Consider the following 27626-nt stretch of genomic DNA (forward strand, 5'->3'; position numbering starts at 1 on the left):
CCTGGAACGGTTTTTGCTGACACTGTGTAATGGCTGCCATTGTGTTCAGTTACAACAGCTAAATGCTGGGCCAGGGGGTGGGGACTGGGGGGCCACATTCCTCCATGGACAGCCTTCTAAGGGCCATGTTGTATTGGTGAGCAAGGCCAGAGGTTTCTGAACCCTACCCTCACACTTCTCAATTCCCCATGCAGGTAAGAGATATCTTCCCTGTTCAAGGAAACATTTCAGCTAGGCAAATGGCTGGAGCAAGGCTGGCAAGGAGTGTGGTCTGCAGAGAATCAAAGGGGCCAGATAGTGGTCACAAGGGCCACATTCAGTCCCAGGCCCTGAAGTTTTCCATTCCTGGTCTAAAAAAAACTTTAAACAGGGACAGCTCCAGGACCCCACCTTCTCTAAACATTTTAAGCAGTATCATACCACTTTCAGCAGCCATGGTGGTTCCCTCCTCCAAGAAACCTGGGAACTGTAGTTGGTCAAGGGTGCTGAAAGCCATTAGGAGACCCTTATTCCTCTCACAGAGCTGCAATTCCCAGAGTGGTTTAGCAATCAATACATCTTCTGAGGGAACTGTAGCTCCAAGAGGGGAATAGGGGTCGTCTAACAACTCCCAGGTCATTAAAAGATAGCAATTCCAGCTCACAGTACTGCAATCAGCCAGGGCAGGGTAAGATCATGAATGGAAATGCAGAACACACTGAGGGATGGTGAACGTGCCCAGGAAAATCACTGTTGCATTAATGAGAAACCCAAGGTATTATAGCACATTTAACATGCACATTTCTTTACCAGCTTTAGTGATTGCATCTAGTCACTTAGGTCCATGGTTTTTATCATACCACGTAGGGTAGGGTAGGGTAGGCTAAGAAATCATGGCCACACCACACCAGATCTCTTGGACAAATTTTGGAAGATTCAGGACACAGGAAAGACACCTGCCTGTCATTCACCTGACACCACAGTGACATCGAGTGACCCATTTCTGCTTGCTTAGTTTGAAATCAAACTGTGTTGGGCAAAAGCACAGCAGGCCCTCTTCCAGGCCCTGATGACATTCTGCTTCTATTAGTAAGACGGTGTGCTGCCCCCCCCCCCCCGATCTGGTACTTTTGAAACTTGTCCATAAAATATCTGGAGTTAGGGATGAGCAATGAGGTGGCCAAGTTTTCAGAGTTCATAAAACCACTTCCGTGACTCACGGAGGTGGCGTTGTGGGCAGGGACCGACGCAACCTTCGCGAGAGGCTGTGAGCTCAGCCCTCTCGCGAGATAGGGTTCCTGCCTCCGTCATACCCAGACGGCGAATAGGGCCGGCCGGGAGGCGGGGCCTTGCCCGCGTTTAAATCAGGGCGGAGGCGGGAACCCTGCCTCTCTTCACCCTGGTAGCCAGAGCAATCGGATCACCCACCCACCCGCCCCTTTTAGGTTAGGCAGTCAGGCAGGCTAGGCCGACGCTGCTATGGACTTTGTTGGTCGCCTTGGTTGGCTGGGGGGCCGGGTAGGACTTTTTCCACTTGGATTAGCCAAACTGGTTTTTTCGCCTACCTCATAGCATTTCGGCACAACTTGGTTTGGCGGTTAGGCATTGGAAATTTGCATAAATAATGTATGGGGGGCAGATCACGTCATCCTCTGCCCGAAATTGGAGATTTAATCCCGTTAAAGGGGTTCCGGGGGCGGTAGCTTTGTCCTGGGCCTACGGAGGTCAGGGCCTTAGAGCACCCCCCAACGGTGGCCACAGGAGGTGTCTCGGTAGATATATATCACTGGGCTCCTTTCTGGTGGTTAATTTCTCCCGGACTGTAACACACGGGTTGCAGTCGGATATAGTCGGTTAGGGTCCAATGCCTAAGCCAATACCGCTCAACATCCTTAACCAATAAAGTTGTGGCCTTTTCACTCACTCACCCACTTTAAACTTAACTTCCTGTGTCTTGTCTCTTATTTCGGGTTGGGGAGGGACATTGCCACACAAAATCATAAAATCATTCAGTCGAGAAGTTTAGGAGAACTGATCTAAATGCACACACTAGGCTCAACCGACTTTTCTAAAAACATGCTAAGGTTCTATTTATTATTATTATTATTATTATTATTATTATTATTATTATTATTATCCCTTAACAAGAAACACCACTTTCTTTACAGATAAATAACACACACACACAACCCTCTCGGGCCTTCTGGAAGCTGAGAACTGCATCGCTAAATGCACTCCCAAGGATGAGTCGAACTAAGCCTCTTGTATCACTAAATTGCAGAGGAATTTTCTCAGCGCACTTTGGTTCAAGCAATATAAAAGGTCAGCACACACATATTGAGAGGTGCAAGCGTGAGGTGAGGAAATACTTAAGCTTTTATCTTGTTTCCGAATGCGTCAGGATTAAGCCTTATAACAGCTGAGAGCTTTACTGGTTATATCTACTGAAATATATTGTTAAATCATGGTTGTACTGATGGGGCCTTTAGACCACTTTCCACCCCTGACTTGTTGTAGAAAAAGGAAAAGCAGCAGTAATAGGATTGAGTCTGGGAGAGGGAGGGAGACCTGCTGGTTTCTACCTTTGTGAAATGAAATAGGTCAGAAGCGTTCAGCACCGTGTATAAAAACTGCATGTTTCTGTGTTGTTGTTTTTCTAGACATAAAGGAATTCAGTCGGGCTGTGCGGGGGAAAGGGTGTGATTCCAGAAGGGGGCTAAAGATTGTGTAAATGGACCATTCAGATATTGCAAATGGGTTGCTGGCAACGGGGATTTTCTTTCTTTCTTTCTTTCTTTCTTTCTTTCTTTCTTTCTTTCTTTCTTTCTTTCTTTCTTCTTACTGAATTATTTTTCTCAAAAAGTGAAAAATCCATATTAAACAGAGGGGGAAATGATGATAGGTGTTTTCATGCCAAATTCATGTGGGTGTTGCGAAGAAATTGTATACACCAGCTGCACCCATCCCACGATTAAAACCCAAGGATATTAGCAAGCTGAAACGTGTGCAGAGCATGGCAACCAAGATGATCAAGGGTCTAGAAACCAAGCCTTATGGTGAGTGGTTGAAGGAACCGGTATGTATAGCTTGGAGAAGAGGAGATTGAAAGGTGAGATGACAGCTATTTCCAAATATCTGAAGGGCTGTCACATGGAAGGTGGAGCAAGCTTGTTTTCTGTCGCTCCAGAGGGCAGTACCTGAACCAATGGATTCAAAAGACAAGAAAAGAGATTCTGACCAAATATTAGGAAAAACTCTTCAACCTTGGAAGGTGATGGATTTTCCTTCAGTGGAGGTTTTTAAACAGAAGCTGGATGGGCACCTGTCAGGAATACTTTAGCTGTGATTCTTCCATTTCTGGGGATTAAATTAGATGACCCTTGAGGTCCCACCCAACTCTACATTTCTATGGCTCTGTGATTTAATCTAGAAGCACCCAGATTCTTAATGTATGATTGCTATGAAAGTGGCACATTTAAATCTTGCTTTCTCCCACCATCAAATTCATATAGCATCCCTGGGCAGTCTCTCGCCAAAACACTGACCAGACCACATTGAGAATATAAGAAGACCCTGCAGGCTCAGGTCAATGGCCCATCTAGTCCAGCATCCTGCTCTCACAGTGGCCAAATGGATGCTTCAGGACACGAGCACAAGAGCCCTCTTCAGTCCCGTGGTTTCCAGCAACTAGTATTCATAAGTATTACTGCCTCGGAAAGTGGAGGCAGGGCATAGCCGTCATGGCTAGCAGCCCTCAATAACCTCCTCTTCCATGAATTTGTCCAATCCTCTTTGAAAGCCATCCAAGTTGGTGGCCATCACTCAATGGAAGCGGAGCACAGCTATCGTGGCTGGTATCACGGAAGTTTGGTTTTGAAAAAAGGAGATCTGAAACCACCCTGTGAAGTTGTGGTTGGGGAAAGAGCTTTTCTGGTTACATTTTAAAAAGCCATTTCTTTATTTATAGCCCACCTGACCACCAAATGGTCTCAAAGGTAGCTTACAGTAAAGTGAATAATATGGGTGTTTGTGAAATTTACCAATTTTCTGGAAAGATGCTTCCGTATATACAGTGGTACCTCTAGTTAAGAACTTAATTCATTCCAGAGGTCCATTCTTAACCTGAAACTGTTCTTAACCTGAAGCACCACTTTAGCTAATGGGGCTTCCTGCTGCCACCACACTGCCGGAGCACAATTTCTGTTCTCATCCTGAAGCAAAGTTCTTAATCTGAGGTACTATTTCTGGGTTAGCGGAGTCTGTAACCTGAAGCATTTGTAACCTGAGGTACCACTGTATACATATATTAGCAATAGGCTATCTATATCATCTGCTATCTATATCTATCTATCTATCTATCTATCTATCTATCTATCTATCTATCTATCTATCTATCATCTATCTATCATCTATATCATCTATCTATAATCTATCTGTCTGTCTGTCTGTCTGTCTGTCTGTCTGTCTGTCTGTCTATCTATCACCTACCTATCTATCATCTATCTATCTAATAAAATGGCTATAGACGCCTCTCCAGTGCTGTTTTAAGTATTAAACTTCCATTTCAAACCCTCTGGTTCAGAATTCCTGACCCAAGTGAGGGCTCAGTTGGCATATTATTGCAAAAGGCAGAAAGCAGAAAACATTTACTTCAACAAAAGTCACACCTTATGACGAAGGATGGCAGCTGTGATGAAAAGAAGGAACTTGGGAGTCTTTGCAAGAGATTTCTGGCCTGCAGAAATCCCAGCCATCAGATTGAGTAAAGGTGGATTTCTGTATTTTAATATTTTGTTGGAAGCCGCCCAGAATGGCTGGGGGAACCGGGCCAGATGGGCGGGGTATAAATAATAAATAATAATAATTATTATTATTAACAGCTGCCATTGTTAGGGAGGAGAAATTGCTCACCCAATCAAATTAGCATGATTTAGCATCAATGAATCTGATGCAATAATGAGAGTTTCCCACAGGCACCTTCCTGGTTGCTGTGAGAATACATGGGTCATTGGCCTGGTCCTATTTTTACGTGGGATACAGATGAGCAAACACACTGAATAGCTTTAGCTCACTTAAATTTGCTGAAATTCAGGTGGTTTCATTGTAGAAGGCCACTGGCATCCCTGTGACAAGCACGATCTTGCTTGAGGCAGGCATCTGAAGCAGAATGTCCCTTTTGCTGCAGATTCAAGTATCTCCTGTGTGGATCCTTAAATTGCTGGCATATTGCTGTTGTTTATAATACCATGACCCAATTAATTCACTTTTCATAATACTGTGCAACAAGGAGAGGGAACTTCCTTTCTCGGTGGCTCCGATGAGTTACAGCTTGCAAGCTGTCTCACTTTGCCAGTTCACGACAAGCGGCAACATCGAGACAACTTGTCCAGATCAAATCCCTCATGACACGTTTTTCCCCTGCATCACAAAATTAGGGCCAAGGATCTGTGCATTGAAATTCAATGGGAGACTCACATTATGCTATCCTCAGCGCCTTTGGATACGAGGCATTTTAATTATAGCAATTGTTATTCAAATGGCATAAGCTTAGCTTTCGAAATCTGAAATTATCTTGTAAAGTAGGGTTGCGGACACACTCATTGAGGGTAGGATATCATAGCTGCCAAGTTATCCCTTTTTTAAAGGGATTTTCCATTATGCTGAATAGGCTTCCTCGCGAGAAAAGGGAAAACTTGGCAGCTATGCAGGATATTCTCCAGTTGTTTTTGTTGTTTTTGTTGTTTTTAAGTAGTTGTGCATCCCTGGTGAGGCTACAAAATATGGTTTGGGCTGTTGGGCAGCAAATGCTGCCAACTCATGGAAGAAATGGGATGAACAACTGGGATGAGGGCTATATCCTATACTTTCTAGGGAGTAAGTCAAACTGAACACAATGGTGCTTATTTCTGAGTAGACATGTATAGGATTGCACAGTAGATCTACTTCCAAATATGGTTTTTTTCTACTTCCAAATATGGTTTTTTGGGGGCTGTGGGACAGACTATGCCTCTGAAGCTGCCTTACATCTGTGAAATATACTTGGAGTCGAGAGTGAATTTCATGCTCTTTATTCAGCTCGTAATCATCAAGGAGAAGAAGAGAAGAATGCCCTTTTCCCAAAACCATCTGCTTATATACATTATTTACACAATGGGCTTTGCGTGATTGGCTACTTCAGGGCTACACCTGTGGGCCAATCAGTTTGTGGATTGACTTCTGCCAGCAGCCTGATTGGCTGCTCCTGCAGGCCAATCAGGTTGCGGATTCACTTCCACCTGGAGTTGGATTGGGTGGCTCCTGCGGACCAATCAGACTGCTGATTCTGGATCCTATTGTTCTATGATTCAGCTCAGTACATAACAATCTGGTTATATGATTTTCTATCTAGCACAGTATTGCTTACAGTTTTCCAGCATCTCAAGTAAGGATGAGCAAATTCATCTATTTTGTTTCCCTCCTCAGTTTCTCATTGTTGCATTCTCCACACAAAAAAAGTCCTCACAGAACTTCATTGGCATTTTCATATTAATTTCTCCTAACAAGCACATTTTTACGCACTTTGGCCTACTTTGCACATGTTTGCAAAGCAATTTCCCCCAGTATAATGCATTTTGGTATGTTACTTTGCCTAATATATGCACGTTAATGCACATTTTACTCTACTCAGTGCATTTTATGTTCCTATTACTTGGCTGGAGAACTGCACTGCAAAATCTGGAGAACTGTGAATGGTAAAAGCTAGCTGTGTTTTGCTTCCCATGTCCTTTCACATTGTTGCTTGAATTCGTCTTTAAATGTCCCCTATCCCTAATCTCAAGCAGAGGTCCATTCCTTTCTCACCATCTCACCAGGAGGACTCCCCTGCTCAGCGCCTGAGGGGCCCAATCCTGCCACTCACCACCTGGCCCAGGGCGGGGCCTGATGGGCTCTATAATGACTGTTGCCGCTGCTGCTGGGCAGTGGGGCCTCCGTTTTGTTTTGTTTGTTGTTTAAATTCCTGTTATTTTTTACTTATGTTATTTTAAACTGTATTAAGGCTGTATTCTTAGTTTTAGATTTTGATTAATGTGGAAATTGTTTTCCATTCGGTTGTGTATTTTTTGATGTGGTTTATGTATTGTTTGTGACTTTTGTAATTGTGCTAATGTTGTATTGTTTTAATATTCAATTGGGAGCCGCCCAGAGTGGCTGGGGAGACTCAGCCAGATAGGCGGGGTACAAATAAAATTATTATTATTATTATTATTATTATTATTATTATTATTATTATTATCTGCTGCCTGAGCCTTCTAACTCGGAGATGTCAAGGACTGAACCTGCCTGCCAAGAACACATGTACTACCTCAGTCTTCAGACTGCTAGGAAACCACATTTCCGAATGCTGCCATATATTTCATACAAGTAGAAAACTAGCATATACCTGAAGGAGCATTTCCACCCCCACCATTCAGCCCGGACACTGAGATCCAGCACCGAAGGCCTTCTGGCGGTCCCCTCATTGCGAGAAGTGAGGTTACAGGGAACCAGACAGAGGGCCTTCTTGGTAGTGGCACCCGCCCTGTGGAACGCCCTCCCATCAGATGTCAAGGCAATAAGTAACTATTTTACTTTTAGAAGACAACTGAAGGCGGCCCTGTTTAGGGAAGTTTTTAATGTTTGATGCTGTACTGTTTTTAATATTCGGTTGGAAGCCGCCCAGAGTGGCTGGGGAAACCCAGCCAGATGGGCGGGGTATAAATAATAAATTATTATTATTATTATTATTGTTATTATTATAGCATAAGAAAGTGAGAGGTTCAAGTTGAGCCTGTTTGGCTAGGTTGTTACTTGCAGGGCTCAATGTGATACCCTCACTTGCAGTCTGAAGTTGTAGGGTTCATTTACTCATTTTTTGAGCTGACATCTATTCTCACCTCAAGCTGCTGCACCAACAGATTCAGCCTGAGAGGCAGTGTTGTGTAGGGCATACTGCTTTTGATTATGCTCAGCAACACTTGGGTTTAAATCCTTGCTAAGCCATGAAGCTCAGTGGATGATGTTGGGTTGTTCGCCATCCTGGCCTACCTTGCGGTGTTGTCATGGAGAAACAACGAGAAGGAGAAGAATCTATGAGATCCCTGAAGGAAGGGTGGGGTGAAATTGCAACAAGTGAACACCCTCTGTAGCATTGCTCATTTGGAGCCAGAACGGTGGATTTTCAGAATCATTTGAAAATAAATTATGTTTCTGGGCCGTGAAAACACAAACATTGTGCTCGTTATTGCAGCCAGTCCTTCTACATATTTAATTAGTGATGGATTGGCAGAATTAAATCAGTTCCACTGTGGTCAGGACTCATTGCTCTGTTTACAGAGCGGATTGAATAACCATACCCTCGCAAGAGGCTGCAAATGAATTACCTTGGGTGCTTTGGGTCCCTGTGTTTTTCTAAGGTCTCCCAAAACAGATAAATTGCTAACACCATGTTATACATTCAGTAGGTCCAGAACAGAGAAGAACTGAGGAAATAACAATCAAATGAAGTATAAAGGAATAAGTGTAGACAGGCCTCAATTCGAAACCCACAAAGAACTAACTGCCCTTGACAGCTTACTAGTGAACCCCTTATTACTGTTCCATTCTTGCCTCCATCACCCATGTGGATTCAATGTGTTTAGGTCCAGTGTGTCTGCCCCCTTCTGATGGTTACTACTATTCCCATTCTGCTTCTGTGGAAAGGCTCCTTGAAAAGCCTGGAGCCATACAGGGTGATGCTTCTCCACCATCCAGCTCATATGTGTGAATGGGAGAGAGATCACATCTGTGCTATCTGCCTCACCAGAATGTCTGTTCCACCTCCAACATCTTGGGAACATAAGAATAGGAGAACAGAAGAGCAGCCTGCTGGATCAGGACAATGATGTCCCATTTAGTCCAGCATCCTGTTCTGACAGGGGCCAACCAGGTGCTTCAATGGGAAGCCCATAGGAAGGTCCTCCTGGATCAAGACAATGGCCCATATAGTCCAGCATTGTGTTCCTCCAGCGGCCACCCAGAGCCTGTGGGAAACCCTCAAGTAGGACCTGAGAACAAGAGCACTCTCCCCTTCCCATGGCTTCCAGCAACTGGTGTTCAGATTATCAAAAACATTACTGCTTCCAGCTGTGGAGGCAGAGCATAGCCATCATGCTTACTAATAATCAATGGCCTTATTCTCTTCTGTGAATCTGTCCAGCCCTCCCGTAAAGCCATCCATGTCGGTGGCCATCACTTCCTGCTGTGGAAGGAAGTCCCACCATTTAACAATGTACTGCATGAAGAATTATTTTCTTTTATCTGTCCTGAATATTCCATAGGGGTCTTCAAATGAGGCCTGCATGCATAAAATCTAAGGTGCTTAGGCCCAGATAATGAAGTTGGTTACAGGATCTTTTCTGGGAAACTGACTACGCAAAACCAACTTACACACACTGGTTTTTATGCACATCAACCACAGTGAAACGTTACCAGTATGGATGTGGGAGAAAATTGATTCAATTCCCATTTAAAGGCAACTTTACCTAATTCACACTTTCTGAAACAAGATTAAAGACAGAGAGAATCAGAGCAACCAGAATCTTAATGAAACAGCAGGTTAAATAAAGCAAATGTTATAGTTGGTTGATGGACCAACACTGGCAAAAAGCAACCATCTTTTGGAGCAAGAATCTCCACATTCTGAGTTTCACAGCTAGGGGTGGAGAAGAAATTCAATTCAGTTCTCATTTAAAGGCAAACCTACCTAATTCATGCTTTCTAAAATAATACACGAGCCAAAATGCAAACCATCTTTTGAATCCGTGCTTCTTCCTCAGAAAACAAATCAATGTAGAAACGGATCCATGGAGGTAGGAAGTTCAGCTAGTTAGGTAATAATTTTATTTATTTCGCTGTAAGCCTTAACAAAGCAGAAATAACATTGAGAGTTGAGCCACAAATTTAGCCAGCAGTCAAATAAAGGAACAACTAAACTCCGTCAAATGTTTTATGTGGGTATCTTTATAAAGTGCACACTGAGTAATAAAATAGCCAATATCCTCTGTAATAGGTTTGAAAACACACACAAAGATGCTTTTCCAAGAGTGAAACACTTTGCCTAGATGGGCAAAGGTTGTGATACAACAAAGCAATGTTCTTCAAATCTGAATTTATCCTTCCTCCATTAGGGGACTTTGCTGCTTAGACTATATTTTGTTTGGCTTGCAATATAATTGGTTGTTTTGCAAAGCCTCTTTCAAGTTTTGAATACATACAACCTATTTTAACCACAGTATGGCTTCCAGGGTGTGATGGCAACACAAGTTTCAGAAAGTTGCACAAAGCTTGTTGCTCTCAAACAAAAACTTGGGAAGGAAAGGGGACACAAGTCCAACAATCTGTTCCTAAGAATCAATCACTTTAGGAACAGATGTTTATGGAAAAAGCACCAGTCACTTAAAAAAAATTAAATCTGACAGCCAGTTGCATCTTCTAATTCCCACAACTGTGCAGAATATAAACTTTCATTTGTCATTGGAAAAGTTCAGTGAGGAGAGAGGAGCCTCTCTAGAGTTGGGCCCTTGCTTTCATTTGACATTAGGCAATGTGAGCTGGAATTGCCTTTAGTTAATGTGCTGTAGGTTTTTAGGTGATCCCTATTGCCCTCACAGTGTGCCCAGAGTTACTTGGGGATAAATTGTAGTCCTGTGGGTGGGGAATAGAGTCTCCCATAGGCACCAACGCCTAGGAGCTGAGGCAGTTTTGGCCCCCTCCATGTATTCTTGGAGGGGGCTGGGCATCCTCAATTTTCAAAGTGTGTTTGAATCCACTCCCTGGCTCCTCACAATGTCAGGATGTTGTGTGGTGCTTCCCTCAATCGTATGAAGAAGTTGGCAACTCTGGGGTACCCTAACAATTCTCAGCACTGTTAACAAACTATAGTTCCCAGGATTGTTTGGAGAAAGCCGTGGCTGTTCAAAGTTTTATGATATTGTTTTAAATTTATAGTGATGATAGGGCCTTGGTAATGGTGGGATAAAAGGCTGGGCAGAATACTCCTTCTCTTGGTTCCAGACTATGCATGTGGAGGGGAGTCAGTAACCTCCCCTAGCTGTAAATATCCACACAGGAATGTAATTCTAGAGATGAGCAAATCTCTTCTCCCATTTTCTCACCCCCCCAGTTCTTAGGTTCATGTCTCTACATTTCTAAATCAGGTTACTATATATCTAATATTTGCACCTGCATCTATATCTATATATCTCCTTGTGAAAATTCACCAGCATTTAGTGCAAAATTCACCTGATATATTTTTTGCATGCAATTTTGCCCAATATACACATCCCCCACCCAATATAATGCATTTTGTGTGTGTTAATTTCACTAATTTATTAATCTGTGTGCACCCCACCTCAAATATGCATTTCTGTACACATAAGTTGGTTGGAAAACTGTACTGCAAAGTTCAAAGAAGTCTGAATTCTGGAGGATAGCTGTGTTTCGATTTGCATATTGTTTCGGAAAGTGCAGATTAGGGGGATACACCTTGAGATGAGAACCGAATCACAATTCTTCCCCATCCTTAGTGGCGACTGGCGCTGCCAATGGTATCAAAGCGGTGGCAGAGATGGAGGCGGAGGCAGAGAAAGCATGAAGTCGCTGCTGCAGCTGATTCAAGCAGGTTGGGAAGGGTTTTGGGGAGGAGTCCCCATTATTGGCACAATGCCACAGGCCTCCTTAAGCCTGTTACCAGCCCTGGACACAGGTCCAACTTAGTCACCTCTAGAGATGGAAGGCTCTATCAATTTTGGTCCTCTCATTTTCTCATTTCCCCCATGTTAAATGCCATTCTCTACACTTTGCAGCAATTTGTATTTTTTTTTAATTTTTTAAAAAATCACCATGAAAGTTCATAAGCATTTTAGTGTGATTTTTTTAAAAAAGAAAATGTTCTCATTTTCATCTGCAGATGGGACGAAAGCTTTTTGCAGCCAATGTCCCCTAGTATAAAACACCCTTAAATGTTATTTTAATGAATGTATTCACTTCCCTCAAATATATGCATTTCTGCAAGCTGGAAAACTGAATTGCAAAATTCAGATAAGTGCAAATTTTGAAGGGCTGCTGTGTTGTGGTTCACATATTGTTTTGGAAAGTGCAAATTTCACAGATTCGTCTTTGAAAGCATCCTGAATCGAACTTCTCTCCACCCCTAACCTACCTCTCAGAGTTGTATTTTAATCCACCGCTTTCTGGCTGCTGTCTCTTCTCTTTCCAAAAGCCCCATCCTTCATCTTGCTTGTTAAGAATTCAGATGTGCCCATCAAACTACAAGTGGCAGATAGAAGGAGAGGAAGAGCAGGGGGAAAGAAACAGCCTGCAGTCCTCAGCAGTCCCAAATGCTTCCTGTGCAGCTGGTGGAGAACCTCTTTATTTATCTTCTTAAATCCATATGTCAGCTCCCCACAGGGATGCTTGGGAATGTTAAACTCCTCCTGTTAATGTTTTATGAGTGATACCCTGATTGCTTAGCACACATCATGGCTCTAGGAGCTACTGTACCCAGATGCAAACTAGAGTGTTCATTGAAGCAGATACCGTTTGAGAATTTCAACAAGAGTCCATGTTGTTTTGCAAGAAGCATGTGAATATGGTATGTATGAGTGAGCAGTTCATCTGCTTGAGCATAAAAGTTGGGTAATGCATTTCTGACAATTGCAGTGAAGTAATAAGAAATATTCAAAAAAATGAAATCATGGGGCATATGCTTTGAAATATGCTGTTCAGTGGCATATCCCAAATGATTATGTAATTACTTTTGTGAATGTAATCTGTTGGGGGTATTATTCTAATTATAGACCACAATCCTTCTTAACAGCTTTCAGAGAAATAATTTGTGTAATAAAATAAAGGTTCCGGCTGCAGGCTTGAAGAAGATGACAGATACAGATTCCTGGTCCATTCATAGTTGGTATCCATATCCAGATTTCTATGTGTTTTATGAAGAGGTTCCTGTGGGCTGCAGCATCTCAGGGCCATGGAAGATGGACCATTTGTAAACTTCATTGCAAAAGGTGGTTCTGATCCAACATGTTGCATATGGAGCATCCAGGATTGTACAAGTGTAGGCCTTTAGAAATATCTAAAACCCTGCTGATAAGCTGCTGTTTTGTTTTTTTTGTTTTTAAAAAAGGGGAATGGTGGAAGCCTGTGTCCATCTCCCTGCCCAACAAATCAGCATGGTCCAATACCCTTTCACATTTTAATCACATTGAAGGGGTGTGGGGTGCTAAATAAGACTTTTGGTGATTCTCATTGCCTTTCAGCCTAGAGATGAAGCTAACCAGAAATGTCAAAACCAGGGCCGGCTCTAAGGCAAGGCTGGGTGGCGCAGGGTGCCAGGGTGCCGGGCCGCCGGGGGGGGGGGTGCTGCGCGGCTGCACCTGCTGCAGTGGCGCTGCACGCTGAGCCCGCCAGACAGCTGTGGTGGGAAATGGGGCGGGGGGGGCGGAGCGATCTTCGCACCACGGCGCCCGGGCGCCCAATATGCTTAAGACGGCCCTGGTCAAAACTGTAGTATCTCCTCAAAACAAGGTTATAGAATCATAGAATTGTAGAGTTGGGTGGTATCTCAAGTGTCTAACCCCCTGCAATGCAGGAATCTCAGCTAAAGAATCCCTGGAAGATTGCCATCTAACCTCTGTTTACAAATTTCAGTGAAGGAGCACCCACCACTTTCTGAGGTAGTCTGTTCCACTATCAACAGCTCTTGCCATCCGAAATCACTCAATACCAGCAACCTGTAATAGAAAATAAGTCATCCAAACAGCAGAATGGAATGAATATATAAAAATTAAAATAGAAGTCATTCACCAGTCACCAGTCTGCAACTACTACCACCCCAAGCCAACATGGAGGAGAGCAAATTGTGTCTGTCTGGTAGAGGAACAGACTTCTGCCTTTTCTCTTCCCCCCTGCAGGCTCCTTGACAAAAGCTCTTTGTAAGGGTTGAGGGACCCTCTGAAGTAAATTTGGATTGGGAGAAGGTAGTAAAACACACCTGAGCCCAATTGCTGGAGACTTGGACATTCCCATGTAGCAATGGCTTGCAAGCTCTTAGATTCATAATTTCTGGACATGACTACCCTGTTTTGTTTCTTCAAGATTTCTATTTGCAACAACCCTGGACTTTAAAACTCATCCACCCCTACTGTCCCAAAGCTTCTTGATTCATGCATTTTTTTTATTTTAAAAAACACATTGTTTTCAAATGAGATTTGATGCATTGTAAGACAGTCCTGTGCTGCATTCTCTGATGCTGCTTGGAAACAGATTACTGTCCCTTGGTGAATCGACAGTTTGAAAGTGGGGATATTATTGCAAAGCAAGATGATCACAGCTGGCCAAATACAAATAATAGCAGACCCACCGCTTCCTTTCCGGTGTGCTACATCTGAATACGCCGTGTGCACACGCCTTGGTGATTCTCATTATCTTCCATATGAACATTGTGGTTTAGGAATCGGCGTAGCGGCGCTTCCTTCCTATAGAGGCAACAGCTTGTGCCGTGGCTGATGAATAATGTGGCACAGTGAGCAAAATTACATACTACAATCTTCCGAGTGAGAAAATAATGCCTGTCTCAGCGGGCACACAATGTGCGCGGGGAACCGGATGCATGTATTAAGACAATAGCTTTATCCATGCTGGATTATTCATTGTTTGGCTTGGCCAATGTTCTCTTTCAAGGCAAAGGGGGCTTCAGAGGCATTTTCCTGGTCCCCTAGTGCTACCTTTGTGGGGGAGAGAGGTCTCCTCCCCCCCCCTGTTCTCGATCTTATTCATCCACTAGCAGCATATATACGGCGCCTTTCTTTTGATGAACTCGAGACAATTTGCCGTTTAAAAGAATGGCTTGTTGTTGAATAGACGTATAAGAAACTGCCTTGACTGAGTCAGGCTATCAATCCTGTTCGCTCAGGATTGTCTGACTTGCAGCGACGCTCTGGGGTGTCATATATGGGTCTTTTATACCCCTGCTTGGAGAACTGAACCTGGAAACTTTGCGGACAAAATATTGCTCCAAAACAGCTCCAAATACCAGGCGTCTCCAGCTGCGAACATTTCAGGAAGAATTAGCAGGTGCTGGGAAAGGATTTGGAGAACATCTGCCAGTCTGTGGATAGTTCTGGGCTAACCTTTGTATGAGGCAGGGATGGGGAACCTGTGACCTTGCAGATGTTGTGGGACTCTGGTTCCCCTCAGCCCCAGTCACAATGGCCAATGGTAAGGGGTGATAGGAATTGGAGTCCAGAAACATCTGGAAGACCCCATGTCCCCCACCCATGGTGTACGGTATATGGCAGGCATCCCCAAACTTCAGCCTTCCAGATGTTTTGGACTACAATTCCCATCTTCCCCGACCACTGGTCCTGTTAGCTAGGGATCATGGGAGTTGTAGGCCAAAACATCTGGAGTTGGGGGGTGCCTGGTATATGGTATAAGGTAGGCTTATGCGTACATCCCTTCCTCGTACGCAGGTGTCCAGCGACCCACATCCAGTGGAGCTTTGGGCACACGATTAGCATTAGCGTAGTATCAGCAAGAAGCGAGGCTGTAGGTATTTGGCATTGCAAAAGCGCCTTTATTTACAGCAGCTCAAAACAACAAACATGGCTGAGTGTGAGCAGAAGCTTTACACGCATCTCCTCTGTCCGAAAGCAGAGAACAAAGAGAAGGTACAAAAGCACATAGAATGGAAGTTGAGCATCTGAGTTCCGTTCCCACACTCCTATCACTATGGAATGTAAACAGTGGATCACGAGATCCAACAGCGATGAGAAAATGAAATTACTAACAAGGCTGGTCTAGTGTCTGTGTCTGTGTAGACCCACCTACCTACCTACTGGTTAGTCTAAGGCCATTACGTGAGTTTCATGGCTAAGGCTCCAATTCTGAGCCAAGATATACTGGGATAAATGAGTTGGGTGTTATACCAACTCGGCCAGGACTGGCTAGTTGAACCAAACCAGCACAAGCTGGTCTTACACTAGCATAAGCATTGAAGAAAGGGTGTTCCAGGGAAATGGTGTGGGGAGGAACAGGCTAGGGGTAGAGGTGGAAAGCTGTATTCTAATTCCCATTCAATCACCTGGCAATCAGGCAGACGTTCTGCTGGCAAAATAATGATAAGAAGGTGGTGTAACAGAAACCATGCAATGGAAGTCAGCTGAGGCACCCAATCCTTAGAAATTAAGTCCCAATTCAAATGACCGCCCTTCCTTCACTGCTCTGATAGCAGGGGCGGCTCGCCCATTGGCCCTAGTGGTGCGGGGCGCTGAGGGGGGCCGAGGGGCGCCCCAGCAAGTGGGGGAGCTGTGCGGTGGCCTCCCTTTCCCTCATCCTGGACGCCCGGCAGCCGCGCCGCTCAGAGGAGAGAGGTAAACGAGCGGAGCAGGGGCACTAGGACCCTGTTCCACTCTGCAGTGGAGCTTTCCTTTTTTTAAAAAAAAAAGAGTGGGGGGCGCCCGAGGGATCTGCACCAGGGCGCCCGATGACCTTAAGATGCTACTGTCTGATAGAGAACTCGGGATCCTGTCCCGCCAGAGCTACAGTTCTCAGAATGGTTAAACAATAAATCCCTCTTCCCAGGGAACTATGGGAAGTAAGTCCAAATCTCAAAGCCTCTCTCAATAGGTGTGGCCTCAAAGATCATTCTGAACCTCTTGTTGACTAGCTGGATGTGCGTGTATCTGTTTATATTAAAATAAATAAATACATTTAGTATTCAGGGCAACTATTCCTTCCCTCCACAGACACCCAGGTTTCAGTCCAAGTCTGAACATCCCAGTCACTGTTTGATGTGAGTGGATATTCACACTATGACATGAATGTTGCAGGATGCTAAACTATAAAGGAACCCCTAAGGCAGATTCCTGAGATGGAAAGCAGGGGACTCAGCACAGCGATTGCCCATGATGCAATCTTAGAATGAGCAAAGGCATCCTGTGCAAAGTCCTGGCACCGTGAGTTGATTGTCAAGTCCTGACCTGGTCTGAACGCTCACTTGTATCGCAGATCTGACATCCCAGGTTGAGCATTCCCATGACCTCAAGTGCCAGCCATGTTTTTGAATGGAGTTATTCAGCTGCCAGTCATCAGGTGAACGATAAACCCAAGCTTAGAGGAATCCAGTGGGATATGTACATGTGTGAACCAGACCATTAGCCCAATGCAATACCAGTGTCTTTTAAAACCTTTGCAGTCATGCAAGTCGAACATAATGCATAATGGACCTTCCCCCCCCCCCCAATCTCTCTGCTTCAACACAAACAATGACGCTGTTCAGACCCAGTCGCTTTGAATTGTGTTCTGTCCATCACATTATGCATGCAAATGAATTCCTATTAATCTTTGCAACGTTAAGCTATTGCTAAAAATGTTCATTTAAGAGCTGTCTTTGTTCTTCCTTCCCCCTAATTTCAATTCCCTCCTGTCCCCCTCCCTCCATGTCTCTAAGTCCTTTATTAATTTGGCCACATTAATCTGATCAAGATTAAAGACGCCAATGGCTCTCCAAAGCCTTGAGCCATCAAGCTTAGCGACAGTGGCAGGGCTAACAAAGAGCTCCGTATGAGCAACAGTCTACACAACCCACCTTGTTTGGGGGTCTGAAAGCAGATGGAAGCAACGTATTAAGAGTTTAAGATGGAGATTGGCGAAAGGAAGGAGGGGTTCTATTTTGGCAAAATTAAGTGAGATGATGTCCTCATATATCTATGTATGGGAATACTAAGAGACATCAGATGCAAAATCCTCATTACAATAATAAAGGAGACAAGATGAGGAGGGGGGTGGGGGAGATGGGAGGGAAAACTTTCCCTGTCATTCAATGTTTTATTGACTATCAGGCCTACGAGCAAAGAGGATTATCTATGAATGTTGATTACTCAGATGTCGTATGTCAGAAGACTGTACCTGCGTCTGTGTGGAAACTGGGATTAATTCTGAAATAGATAGGATTAAGGCAGAGCAATAACTAACAAATGGGAACACACAGCTACCCTTTTTGCTAGATGTACACATGTCCTCGCAGCTTGCAGGCTTACTCAGGAGGAAATGCTACTGGACTCAGTGGGACTTAATAAAAGAAAGTACTTCTTCATGCAGTGCATCGTTAAACTGTGGAACTCGCTCCCACAGGAGGCAGCAATGACAACCAATTTGGATGGCTTTAAAAGTGGATTGGACACATTGCTGGAAGACAGAGTTATTGACGGCTGTTAGTAATACTTCTGAATACTAGTTGCTGGAAACCGCAGGAGGGGGAGAGTGCTCTTGTAATCGGGTCCTGCCTCTAGGTTTCCCATGGGTTGGCCATTGTGAGAACAGGATTCTGAACTACATGGCCCCCTGTGGTCTGATTCAGCAGGCTCTTCTTATGTTCTTGCTTCTGAATAGATAGGGATAGGATCAAGCTGTGGGTTTTTTGAGGCTCTAAAATGTACAGCAAAGAACCACAGCAAAAAAACCCCAACAACTCTGGGGATGGTTGCAAGTAAACATTCTAAAGCCATCTACATTGGTGGCCACCATTGGCTCCTGTGGGGCAGCATGGTGTGGATGCACTGGCAGAGCCAATATCAGCCACAAACCTGTCCTGGTCACTCTGCCACCTCCCACCCCCCCCCACAATTCTCAGTAGGCAGCAGTGACACAGCTGTCTGGAAGCTAGCATTGGAGCTACACCCCACTGAGTGAGAAGCTTCTGGCTGTGGATTCTGTGGCTCCACCACCTCTTCTAGCATGTCCCCAGGGTGCTGCCCTCTTCAGTGCTGGAGTTCTGACATGGAACCAGATGTGTGTCTTTCTTCAGCCCTATGGAGGAGCGATCCAAAAATGGATCTCTCTCTCCAACTTTGGAGAGGGAGGTCAAAAAGTTCTTATGGCCCCTGGACACCATACCGGGGGGGCCATAGGATTGTAGCCTAAACCAATGTATATAATTTTTTACTGAAATTCATTGTATGTGTTGGTTTTTTTTAATCGGTCAAATGTTGTTTGCTGCTTCATGTGAGCTGTCAAATACTCTCAGATATTGACTGGGGCATGTCAGATGCTGTTTGCTGACAATTACAGCCTGTCATTCTGCCAAACCTAGGGAAACATTCACTACTCTAAGTGAGATACTGTCAAAAATTGACAGTTGCAGTAGGCCTGTGGTTAAACCACTGAGCCTAGGGCTTGCTGATCAGAAGGTCGGCGGTTCGAATCCCTGTGACGGGGTGAGCTCCCGTTGCTTGGTCCCAGCTCCTGCCAACCTAGCAGTTCGAAAGCACGTCAAAATGCAAGTAGATAAATAGGAACCGCTACAGCGGGAAGGTAAACGGCATTTCCATGTGCTGCTCTGGTTTGCCAGAAGCGGCTTTGTCATGCTGGCCACACGACCTGGAAGCTATACGCCGGCTCCCTTGGCCAATAATGCGAGATGAGCGCGCAACCCCAGAGTCGGTCACGACTGGACCTAATGGTCAGGGGTCCCTTTACCTTACCTCAGGCATCCCCAAACTGCGGCCCTGCAGATGTTTTGGCCTACAACTCCCATGATCCCTAGCTAACAGGACCAGTGGTCAGGGGTGATGGGAATTGTAGTCCAAAACATCTGGAGGGCCGAAGTTTGGGGATGCCTACCTTACCTGATACTTGATTGCTACATGTCTGTGTCAAATACAGACCAGTATACATCAAATTCTGTCAAAGACTGCTACTGCATGCCAGCTGTCAGATACTGATGAATTTATTTAGGTACTTAATTATGCCATATTTTCCAAACAAAAAGGCTTTTTATCATATTAAACCAGTAGAAATACAATTAATCACAACAACAAAAAAAATTATATAACATATATTATGATGAAATCATCTCTATTTAATTCAGGAGTCCAAAACTTACAAAATCTTCAGATCTCAAATATAGGCACAGAATGCCAGTTATTTGTTGAATATACACATGCCCAGAGAATATTTGGAGAATATTCACCATTAAGATTTGCTCAGGAGAATTTTGAGGAAAGCTTGTGGATCAAATTGTCTCCATTTGTAAAAGCATGAGTTGGCAGCGCATTGTGCATGGGATAGAATTGTGTACTCATTAAAAACTTGGATTGCTATGGAAATGTGATTGGCTGATGGATGCACCACATATCTGAGTATTCCGCACGGCAGAAGGTTCCAGCACGCCCATGCCCCCCCCCCCCGCTCTTGTAAACTAAAGCCAAATGATCAGATTAAGCATAATCACTGTATACAGCAAATTAGCAATTTTAGGGTGAATTCTCCACATTGACCTACATTGCTGAGCTCTTAATCACAGGATCAGAACCCAGTCAGTGCATGTAAATAAGCAGCCTCCATTAAAATAATTGGTAACTGTATATATGTAATAGGCATCTGTGATTGTGTGTACATAATATATTGGTTTTATTCCAATGAAATTTGCAGTGCAACAGCACGGTTGGGATTTCATAAGTCAAATGGAATTTTCCACAGGAAACGGGTGGCGGGGGTGGTAGAGACAAAGGGCGGTATTATTTGTTAATTGCATTTATATCTCACCATTTTCTCCAAGGATTTCAAGGTGGTGTATGTGGTCCTCCCCCATCTCATTTAATTACCGACAACCACCCTGTGGGGTAGGTTAGGCTGAGAGGCAGAGAGTGGCTGAACTTCACACACAGTGAGCTTCATGACTTAGTGGGGAGATTTGAACCCTGGTCTTCCAGGTCTACATTCAACACTCTAGCTCAGGGGTCAGCAAACTTTTTCAGCAGGGGTCCGGTCCACTGTCCCTCAGACCTTGTGGGGGGCCAGACTATATTTTGAAAAATATATATGAATGAATTCCTATGCCCCACAAATGACCCAGAGATGCATTTTAAATAAAAGCACACATTCTACTCATGTAAAAATACCAGGCAGGCCCCACAAATAACCCAGAGATGCATTTTAAATAAAAGGACACATTCTACTCATGCAAAAACAAGCTGATTCCCGGACCGTCCGCGGGCTGGATTGAGAAGGCGATTGGGCTGCATCCGGCCCCCGGGCCTTAGTTTGGGGACCCTTCCCTAGCCACTACACTGTGCTGGCCCCAAAGCTAGTCTTACTCAGAGCATCTCCAAGCCAGTTATTGTGCATGGCTATTTGTTTCCCTGAGCACACTCTAGATACTAAAGAATTTCAACTGGTGGTTCTGAATGGGGTTGTTCATCCCCACAGACATCAAAAGAAATATTGCCCAGTTCAATGGAATATGGAGGCGCACCATGATGTAAATAGGGATACCGTACACACCCAGAAATCTTTTTCCTCCCATGGATCTCTCTTGCTGGATTAGTGCATTTGTTCCTTTGCTCATCCTGTTCTTAAGCCTCTCTCTCCCCCCTTTCCCCCCTGTTGTCCTTGTTTTCCCCTCATGCTCTTTCCTCAGAGCATCGTGGAAAATCTCATCTTGAAGACCACACTATGGAGCCTCTGAAAGGACACATGTCCAAACCCAAAACAAAGGGAATCAAACTGCCACTGTGAGGATGCAATGGGCAGACATTGGCTTTTCATTATCTGGTAATGTTCGTAATGATTATTAATTCATCTTCCATCATGCTGAAGGGATGCTGAAGTCGAGGCATATTGGCCAATGCTTGCTAGTCACATCTCTAGAATCTAATTGCACCATATTTGCAATCAATACCAATCAGCCAGCTAAATGAATCAACACTGAGTTTGCTTGAGAGACGCTGTATCCCTCTCCTAGAAGCCAGAGTTACTTGAGATTTTCCCCAACTTCTCAGATACTTGGTTGCCTGCCTTATATACCCTTGGAGCCCTCACTTCAGACTCTATTTCTTGCTTCTTTATCTTTCCTTTGCACATTCTAACTTGTTTACTGATTTACTAAGCATTTTTAAATTAGCTCCCACCCAAAGGACCACTGGAAGTGCCCTGAAGTATTTGCTTTCAATCAGACAGCCCTGGGTTTCATTTGTTTTCTTGACATTATCTGTACCTAGTGAGGAGGCAGCAATACACCCTTAGCACCCCTAGTGAATGCACATTTAAATCGCAAAGAGAAGAGGAATGAAAGAAACCGAACCTTGGGGAGCCTGAGAAACATTTCTGTATAAAATGGGTTGCACCATCTCTATGAATATGGACTAGACTTCTACTGTTTTGGAGAAAGGGGGATATGATTTGTGGTCAGAAAGGACCCTTCCCTGGTGAACTTCCAGTGCCTACGGAAGACATTCTGAATTGCACCAGACATTTTAACTGAAGTTTGATTTAATGGTTTTAACTTGTTATTATTATTTTTATTGTATCTATGTAAACTGTATCTAACTACTGTAGTTATGAGGTGGTTCTTGTTTAGTCGTGTCCAACTCTTTGTGACCCCATGGACCAGAACACGCCAGGCACTCCTGTCTTCCACTGCCTCCTGCAGTTGTTGTTGTTTTTGTTGTTGTTGTTGTTGTTGTTGCCCAATACATCTTATAATGTGAGGAAATTTAGAATCCCATCCAGTGAAGGAATCTGCTCAGGTAGATAGATTCATTGCTTGTTTTCATTCATAGACAAAATAAAGTCCATCTTCTTGCTCCTACAAGAAATAGTGATGGCAACCAGCTTGGATGGCTATAAATGAGGATTAGACAAATGGAGGATAAAGTTAGTACCAATGGCTCCTATCCCTGATGGCTATGCTCCGCCTCCCCTGTTGGAGGCAGCAAATGCGTTTGAATAGCAGTTGCTGGGAATCAAAAGCAAGGAGAGTGCTGTTGTGCTCAGGTCCTGCCTGCAGGCTTCTCAGAGGCATCTGGTTGGCCACTGGGAGAGCAGGATATACTGGTAAGCCCATAGTCCATCGGTTCCAAGTTTCTGTATACAGCAGCAGGCAGCTAGATGTCTCTAGAACCTGAGAAGTAGGGTGCCAATAGCACCTGAAATATATGGCTTCCCCTTCCCCTTCTTTTTCTATTCTGAGCTACAGCTGGGACCTTAACAAAATGCTGCAGTGCACAGAACTCCTATTCAGGCACCCAAATAAGTAAGACATGTTCTTCGCCAGAGAGACTAGGCTGAATGTAGTGACGGAGAAGAAGTTTGATTCATTTTGCTTCTAAAGGTGAACTTGCCTAATTCACAATTGGTGCAAGGTCACCAATAATTCAGTTGCCCCTCTGAAAATAACTGGGAAGAGTGGAGATGTCTATTTTCTGCTACCAAATGCAATACCAAAAATTGAGTGGATTGTCAAAACAGAGTCTCTCAGGTAAGGATGGATAGATTTCTCGATTTCTAGTTTCCCCATCCTTCAGTTCCCACATTTCCTCACCAGTTCATGATTTTATTTTGTTTAAAGTCCTCAGGAGCATTTTAATCTGCCTTTCTCCTAATACACACATTTTGCATGTAATTTTTGCCAATATAGATATTTTTTTTTACTGAGCAATTTCCTCCATATAATGCATTTTTTTGGTATATTGTTTTCACTCATATATACCTTTTAATGTACACTTTTCCTTAAGTACAGAAATTTTTGGCATGCATTTTTGGTTTTGTTTCGAGAACTGCATTGCAAAATTCAGAGAAGTGTAAAATTTGAACAATAGATGTGCTTAATTTGCTTACTGATTCTGGAATTGGGAATGAGATCAGTTCCCATAGAAGTGAGAAGTGAGCTGGATTTCTCCCTGAGGAAGGCAGGGGGACAGGCTGTGTAAGCCCCCTTATGCTCCTCGGAGGAAGGATTTATTTACATGGATTCCAGCTTTCACTAGTTTTATGCCAGCTTAATTCCATGACTTCCCCAACTAAGCTGGAGATTGTAGGTTGGCCTGGAAAAGGTGTTGTGAATTCTCTGTTCGAGATCCTTTAATTCCCAGGGAACCAGAATGACCACTAAATAATTATTCTCTGTGCTGAGACACTAAAAAGGTTAGGAGGGTATCAAGCCAGCCTCCTTTAGAAAGGCTTCTTCAGAATTCAAATCTACACAGTCCAGGAAGTCAGATCTGACAATGATAGGCTGTCCGGATTTATAAAAGAAAACTGATACTGATAACTCGCAGTCTAAAACTGACACCAATTATAAGTGATCCTTACCCATCAGCCGATCCCCTCTAGAAAACACACAAGAGAGACTCAGAGTTTCTCATCTTACCTATTTTCTTTTTCACCCAACCTTCTTTTTCTAAAGAAACAGGGAGTATTAATAAGTTGAGTTCAACAGTTGAAATGATGGCTCTGAGCAGTCAGCTTGTGCATTCTCTTAAAAAACACTCAAGTTGATGCTTTGTTTTTAGGAGATGCTACACACTGGCCTGGAATAACTGTTTCCTTTTCCCAGCCTTCAAGGACTGCTTGGAGTTAGCATCACACTTGGCCTTTGGGATGGGACACACACACACACACACACACACACACACACACCAGTGTGACCAGTGGCTGGACACATGGGAACACAGAAAGCATAGAAAGCAGCATTATACTGAGTCAGACCATGGGTCCATCTAGCTCAATACTGCCGATACTGAGTGGTGGCAGCTCTCCAAGGTTCTCAGGGATCTCTTCCTGTCCTACCTGGAGATGCTGGGGATTGAAACCAGGACCTTCTGGATGCAAAGCAGATGATCTACCACGAGTCCTTCCCCAAACTCACTTACTTCTGGCCAACGGGTAAGGGAGGTGGGTAGATAGTTGAGGCCCTAAGAAGATGAAGGAAGAGGAAGGGAAAAAAACAGCCCTGTTTAGGGAAGCTTTCAATGTTTAATAAATTATTGTATTTTAATACTTCTGTTGGAAGCTGCCCAGAGTGGCTGGGGAAACCCAGCCAGATGGGTGGGGTATGAATAATAAAGCATTATTATTATTTATTGTTATTATTTAATGGATGTGCATCTTGGGGCATTGGGACCTGGGGACCAAAGAGTGAACTCCTCTGAATCTCTTAGTAACACATACTCAGAGGTTTTGAGTTGATGGGGCTGGGTCTCAATGATGAGGAGAGACAGAAGCAGAGAAGGAGCAGTTTCTCATATTGTGGGTTAGGGTTAAGTTTGGTTATAACCAGCAGTGTTGTGGTCAGGGGGTGCATTACTATTTCTGTAGCAGAGTCCTACCAGGGACTCTGTCTCCAGCATTCTAGAGTCCCCAATCAGCATGAAGGGAAGCTCTCTGGCCACTGAGGAAAAAGTCTTCTTACCCTTTGTGCTGATTGGAACCAATCAAAGTGAAAGGAGCTGAGTCAGCCCCTGAGGATTGACTCCTGGGATCACTCTGGAGAAGGTGTGCCAGAAAAGCACCAAAGAGGAGTTGTAGCGTATGCTCCAAAGCCAAATGTTTAGGGACACTGAAAACAAAAACGTGCTTCAGTTTTAAGAGAAGGGTGTGCAATTTCTGTTATGTGTGATGGAACATCAAGGAAAACGCAACTTAAGTCACCACAAAAGAAAACATTGGAGCACCCCAAATCATTGGCAGTGCAGAAGATAGATCTAGTATGTTTCCGAGCTCAATTCAAAGTCTTGGTGCTGACCTTTAAATCCCTAAACGGCCTCGGTCCAGTATACCTGAAGGAGCGTCTCCACCTCCATCGTTCTGCCCGGACACTGAGGTCCAGTGTCGAGGGCCTTCTGGCGGTTCCCTCGCTGCGAGAAGCCAAGTTACAGGGAACTAGGCAAAGGGCCTTCTCGGTAGAGGCGCCCGCCCTGTGGAACGCCCTCCCACCAGATGTCAAAGAGAAAAACAACTACCAGACTTTTAGAGGACATCTGAAGGCAGCCCTGTTTAGGGAAGCTTTTAATGTTTAATAAATTATTGTATGTTAATATTTCTGTTGGAAGCCGCCCAGAGTGGCTGGGGAAACCCAGCCAGATGGGCGGGGTATAAATAATAATAATAATAATAATAATAATAATAATAATACATTATTATTATTATTATTATTATTATTATTATTATTATAGCTGAAAGGCAACTCATGGGGATCTGCAATGATTATTGCAACACATCCCTAATATTATTGTTGGATAGCTATAAGATAATTGTATAATCTTAGGAGGCTGTGTGATCTTAGAAGGGTGTGTGACTGTCATGAAGGAACCCTGCATTTCTGAATTTGCCACTACGCTACTGGTTATAACAGGAAGGGGGAGGCAGAAGCTTTGAACTGGCATAGAACTAATGTTCTCTCCTATCGCTAGCCAAGCTGCCTTAAAATAATAATAATAATGGCGAGTTGACTTATCTCTTACTGCTCCTTGAACTGGATACAAACTGCTTTCACCTTCACCTCTGCTACCTCACTCTGCTTCAGTCTTGACAAGAGCAGGATCTGACAGCTTGTATATAGCTCCAGGGCTTACCAAATCGAGAAAATATCTCAGGGAAGGGAGCCAAATCCAACTTCCAAAGCTTAAATCTCTCTGGTTCTTTTTCTTTGACTATTAAAAAAAAAGGGGGGGGGGACACCTAAAACACACAGAATTGCCATGCATCAAAATTTCTGCTCCTAAGAGCCTGGCAAAATTTTTCATCATGACAGCATATTCAGGGAACGTGGCTGCAGCAGGCGATGGAGTCACACTGAAAAATGTTTCCTTACATTTCCTCCCCTCGGCCTCCTTCACCCCCACTGCATTGTGCCCCTGGTTTAAGACTTCAAAGAATTTGTGATGAAACAAACAAACCAACAGCTTTTCCTTCATTTGCCTTCCAGTTCTTTTGATGCATGAAGCTCTGTCACATTTCAAATGTCCTTGGCTGCAATTTTTGCATGAATTCTTAAGGCCTATCCTAACATTCAAGCATGCTTGTAATTTCTTGCTACTGGGTCTTAACAGTGAAAGACAGATTTGGGGGCTTTAAATTTTTTTTTTTTTAACGTATCCACACTCATGAGGGCCTGTGGGCCGAGATGGGACCATAGGCTACATGGACAAGCTGAGGTCAACTCCTAAAGGGCTGTATATAGGGTTGCCAGACTCAATAGAGAACAGGACTTCTGTGCCTTTAATTGCCCTGCTCTCTTTTGAGTCTGGAAACCTTAAAAAGAAACCAGCAGACCCTTTGCTTGGAAATTAAACAAAGGTTCTGCTGGTTTCTTTTTAAGATTTCCAGACTCAAAAGAGAGCAGGGCAATTAAAGGCACAGAAGTCCTGTCCTCTATTGAGTCTGGCAACCCTAGCTGTTTAAGTATATACGATAGTGAAAGCGGTTTTCTGGGTGGGGTGAAGTCGCTATGCGAGCTTCTTGGCAGGTGGAGAGCTGTTGCTCACTAAGAGTGGTGGGGAGCATCTTATTTCCCTCACCTGCATGCTAGCTCTGCATGGACTTCCCTGCCACTTCATCCCTCTCCTTATCACTCAAGAACAGCGCCTTCACCTGGTGGAAAGCTAGCATAGCAGCTCTGCCTCAACCAGGGAGCTGCTTCTGCATGACAGGTAGAGAGAACTACCGGGCAGGGTCTCTGAGGCTGAGGGAGCACATATTCTCTAACTGTTCCCTTTGACCTGGTTTATTTACCCTCCCCATTGCAGAAGATGGCAATTAGATCAGCAACCAATTGGTGCAGGGTCTCTGAGGCTGAGGGAGCA

This window comes from Zootoca vivipara, chromosome 6 (genome assembly GCF_965207765.1).
Source record: "Zootoca vivipara chromosome 6, rZooViv2.hap1.1, whole genome shotgun sequence".
NCBI lineage: Eukaryota > Metazoa > Chordata > Lepidosauria > Squamata > Lacertidae > Zootoca > Zootoca vivipara.